Source organism: Tupaia chinensis, unplaced genomic scaffold (genome assembly GCF_000334495.1).
Source record: "Tupaia chinensis unplaced genomic scaffold, TupChi_1.0 Scaffold000012_1, whole genome shotgun sequence".
In the NCBI taxonomy this organism is placed as follows: Eukaryota; Metazoa; Chordata; class Mammalia; order Scandentia; family Tupaiidae; genus Tupaia; species Tupaia belangeri.
The window spans coordinates 2593581-2599006 of NW_006159442.1; positions in this window are offsets into that span (position 1 = coordinate 2593581).

Genomic DNA, 5426 nt, shown 5'->3' on the forward strand with positions numbered 1-5426 from the left:
GACTGCATTTATTACTAGAGAAAGTGAAAGATTTCTTTTTAAGCATAAGAAAGCAAAATAACAGAATGTTCTATAGAAGTAATGATCAGAAATATTAAAAATAATATCCAGCAATAGAATACATTTAGGACCAGTGGCAACTACCAATAGATTTTTATGTTGTTGCATCAAAAAATTCCCCAAAACTATATATTTTAGAAAAGCTAAGCATGGATTTCAAAATTCGTGGCACCAGAATAAATTCATATTTTAAGTCTGTTTTTCCACAAAATTTTTGAAGTTCCCATATATTTGTCTTGATTACCTGAAAGTTGGTTCTGTTTGTCTTGCTTTCCCCTTACATTACTAGAGCTAATCAGATAAGGAGGAGCTTCATAAATAGTTGTTGGCTTGAATAAATGAACAGATTATATTGTAACTACGTCAGAAGTGACCGGTTTGAGCAGAGAATGAGATTGACTTCCAAATATTGGTCAAGAGCTCTAAGTAGGATAAGCCAAGGATATATTTATATATTTAACAGGGTCATATGACCAGATGACTTTTCTAGGTCTAGAAGACTGAGGGGGTGACAAAAGTAATACACTGCAGTTTTCCCGTGAGGAAGGAGTTGGGCAAGTTTAAAACCAAGTTTCTGAGGGAAAATGCGTTCGCCAGAGGCATCTGCTTATTCTACCTTTTGGTTTCCATGATTGCCTGTAAGCCAACACCTCCACACAGCAGAGAGCATACACTGGGCTTTCCAGTCTTGCTTAGTGTGTTTGACCAAAGGTGATGCTGACCTAGTGGACTAAGGTCATGCCCTCCCTCCCCCTGAATCGATAATTTAATGTGACTTATCAGGGAGAGAAAGAATTGTTTACTTTTAAAGCCTGGATCCCATAAAGGCAGAGGGGAAAGGTTTAGAAGCCACAGAATCACAGGGCTCACAACTGCTGCCCCTGCACAGCCAACAGAGGAGGCCCTGGACTGAAAGAAGACATGAACTAAGTGAAAACGGTAAGTCCTTCCTCCCCAGTCCTTCACAGTTCCTCTGTGTGGAATAGGCTGTCCTTTGGAGTGGCCACTAATGCTGAGAAATGAGGGCAAGGGTCTGATTCAGGCCCACATGAAGCCTGAGCAACATGGAGTGTTCAGCACACCATATTTGACTTTGTCCACCAGGATTATTCTGTTTCTTTGTAAAGCCTGAGGAAAACTGGGGACCTTCTTAAAGGTTCTTCTCATCTCTGTGGAGAGAGCAGATGAGGTTAAGAAGGAACTGAGGGTCCAGAGACAGTTGAGTGTTTTTATTTCTGCCCTTGAGCAAACTGTACATGAAGCCATTTCTTAGTTAACAAAGGTCCTATTTAACAGCAACGCCAAGGCCTTCAGACAGGGCTCCACCAATATGATGACTGAAATGAGGTTTGTTTTTCCAAAGAAGCCCTCTCCTTTCCCATGCTTCAGGGCAAACACACCGGCAAAATTCGCCGTAGCTTTACTCTAAAACGCTGGCATTTGAGGTGCTCCTTGGCAGACTTCTGTTCAACTCAAATTGTTCCCTCAGTGGTGCTAGACACAGCTGACATCTGCTCCGAAATTAAACTGGCCCCTAGAAACTCTTGAGCCCCAGCCATTCTTTTTAAAAAGAGTTTGCTAAAGCCACAACTTGGCTGAGAGTTTGCCCATGATTTCCTCTTCATCCCTGTTTGGTGATAAACACAGATAACAGATACACGGATGAGAAACCTTCCAGATTTCCCCCTGTAGATGGATTCTGATGAGAAAAGACAGGCCAGTGCTGCTTTGCTCCCTGTTGACAAGAACATTCTATTTTAAAATTTCTATGTGCTTCCAAAATGTCAAGACTCAGAAGTAAGATACTTGGCTTCTTTTGTCTTCATCTAGACTATAAAAGCCTAAAAGAATCAAACTGACATGCCTAAGACATCTATTTTAAATGCCAGTAAATGTGGATTTGAAATTAAAAAGCAGCCCATTTATCTTTTGCTTTTTAAGAAATCTTTTTGTTGATATGGATGGGTTAGGTTTGACTAACACTGTGACTCCTCAAAGCACTTTTCTCAGCCTTATGGCCTGGGCCCTAGAATGTTCTTAGCCCCCAAGAGTAAAATTTTAAAGCAAAACAGCTGCTTGTGCCCAGTTGTGACCTGAGAAAAAACAGGGAGTGTTGGGATGTTCCTGGTACTTTCAGATCTAAGTTAAGACATCTTACTGAGAGAAAGGATACACCCAGAATACTTACAGGGTGACGAATTTGCTGCAAGGTTGGACTTTGCAAAGACTTTTCTCCATGATGAACTTCATTGCCCGCTTATGAAAAGAAACACATGGCATTAAAGAGAAGACCAAAGCAACTTTGTTTTCCTGCTCAGATTCAAAGGGAAACTGCATTCTGAAGGGATCACAGAAACTAGAAATGCCTAGAGATTCAGTCACAGAGGGGACGGTGAAGGCAGGCAAACTAGATGCTGCACAGTAATTTAGTTTTAATTGACAGCCGTTTGGGAATGCCTGGCGCTCAGACTCTCTTAGAAAGATCTCAGGAAGTGAAGCATGAAGGGAAATGGTAGGAGATGTATGTGAATGGAATCAGACGCCTGGAGAAGCTACACAGGAGCCCACGAGGCCTGTTCTAAACTGTAGAGCCCTATGCTGGCATTCGGACATGTCTCCCTGATTAATAATACCCTAGGCATTATTTTTTTTCCACAGGAAATTACAGGTGTTATGATTTCCCAACCAGTTAATAAACTTTCTATATTTTTTTTCTTTTTGAGAGAGATTTTTGCTATAGGGAGCATGTGCTCCCAAAGAGAGAGAGAGAGACAGAGAGAAAGTGAGAAATCACACCACCACCACCACCCACCCAGGGAAGATGGCCATGCAACAGTCCTTTCTCCATTCTCCTCTTGGGATTTTGAGCACACACACGTGCGACCAGAGTGAATTTTAAGTCTCTGGGTCCGGGACTCGAATCATAGTCAACTACCTGGGAGTCCAGCGATGTAACCATTATGGCATTTGCTGGTTGGTCCTTTAAACTTTCGATTTGTTGGTAACTGGTACTATTGAAGTTAGTTCAATTTGAAAATACCGGAACGTAAGACTTCTAAACCTGCAGAATGAGAAACAACCATATAAAATTTTAAAAATATCTAAGAGTAGATCCCAGCATTAGCCATTTCTAAGTTTTTATTAGTGATATATTATTGGATGGCATTTGAAAAAAATGAAAACATGCTTGCTCATTTAAGCTTCTTTGCAAATTGACAGTTTACTCCCACAGAGATAGAGAAGTAATACAAAATAATGATGGTTTTAACAAGGTTTAAAAATTGTTTGCAAGGCAGAGAAAAAACTTGACACTCAATAAATATGTGTTCATTGATTGGTGCAATAATACCATAAAATTATTATACCACGTAGTGAAGTATTTCACTAATAATTTGCCAAGAAATCAGCCTGGAGCCTCTTTTTCAGCCTAGCATTTTTCATGCTTGTAGCAATCAGTGTCTGAGTAGGGCATATTCCATCCTTCTTACTTAGAAGAGTGTTTTGCAAGAAGAGATTTTGATTAGGGAATCCAGAAAAAAAAAATTGCTTCAAAATTTAACAATTCTAATTATTTTTCTCATTACAAAAGTGCTATGATAAATCATGGAAGTTAATAAATACAGAGACACAAAAGGAGGAAAAATGAAGGCAGAGATACCTTGATGTTAAATTTGATATTTTTACTCCAGGGATACATGCATTCTTCACAGAAAGGGTCACATAGTGTGTTAATTGTTTTGTAAACTATTTTTTAATTTGATAATATGTCTTGAATTTTTTTTTTTTCCCAAACCAACCTCCATTTTCCTACAGCATCGATTTAAAAGACTATTGCGATGGGTCCAGGAAGTGGTGTTGTGGTTAAAGCGCTAGACACTCCCACATGGCCGACCACGGTTTGAGTCCTGGACCTGGTGGCTTGCTTTCTCACTTTCTGTCTTTCTCTCTCTGTCTCTTTCTATCTTTCTATGGTCAAATTTAAATAAATTAATTATTAAATGAAAAATAAATAATTCTTTAAAAAAAAGACTATTTTGTATCATAAACATATTACCCTTTTCCTGCAGTTGGACAGTTAGGTTGTTCCCAGTTTTTTGCTGTTATAAATAAGATCACCACAAACAATTTGATAAGTAAATTTTCTTACAAATTTTGATGTTTTTTTCCCCTGAGTTACTTTTCTGGGTCATAGAAATAGAGGTGTATTTGGGGGTGAACTTGGTAAGAATTGCCCGTAACATATTCACTTCCTCCTCTCTTCTCATCTTTCCTGTGTACCCTTCCATTTTCTGACTTTTGCAGATTATTCCAAACCAAAAGCAAACCAAGCCTTTTTGGAGAAGTGGAAGGTGCTCAGACACTTGAGTCTCTAAGAGGTGCAGTGAGCCCAAGACCGTGTGCTCTATGGAGCTCTCCCGGGATGCTTTTAACTAGTAGATTGTTCATCTTTCTGTGACTCTTCCCAGCAACCGGAGAGATATCTAGAGCCTTTCGCTCTAGATGGTAAGTAAAACCCCAGGAGTGGGAGGTGGAGAAGCTGGACCACCTTGCCCAGCTTGTTAGAGGAGCAGTACGAGAGCTAGGTCCTCCCTAAGTTCTAAGGGTGTGTGGTAGCAGCTTGGCCAGGAGGACCTCAGGTTTATATCCTTCCCCCCTACTTAAGAAAGAAATCATTTATTCATTTGTTGTGATTTTTAAAAATTATTTTATTTTATTTTATTTATTCATTCATTTATTTTTTAATTTGACCAGAGAGAGACAGACGTTGAGAGTGAGAGAGAGAGGAAGTGAGAAAGCAAGCCACCAGATTCAGGACTCGAACCCTGGTCAGCCATGTGGGAGTATCCAGCACCTTAACCACCACGCCACCTGCTGGTCCCTATTTGTTGTGATTTTTAAGCTGAGAATCTAGGGCCTTAACCACCCTACCACCTGCTGGCCCTATACCCTTCTCTTTAAGAGTTGAGCAAAACTGTCCAGGGGAAGAATTGCCCCTGGAGAGAGTGTGTCCAGCACTAGGCTAAGTGGCGCTTTCCTGCTGCCTCACAAAGGATGGTTTCCGGGAAGGCATGCCAGGACCGCAGATAGGCCCCCATGGACATCAATCAATTTGTAGAAAACAAGTAAAGGGAAACAGTGGAGGAGGAGAGGGAAAAACAAAGGCAGGGTTCAACATGCCACCCTACAAACACAGACTGACTTTCACGGTGTGCCAATAATTGCAGAAGGAAGCCTGAAGAAGAGCGTTGGAAGTACAGGGCATTTTCGCTGAAAAAGGCAGAAGAGTTTGTTTTTTTTCTTGTTTAAGATGAACCAGTTTAAATAAAGCCAGGCTCTGGTCAAATGTTAACAATTCAGTTACCCTA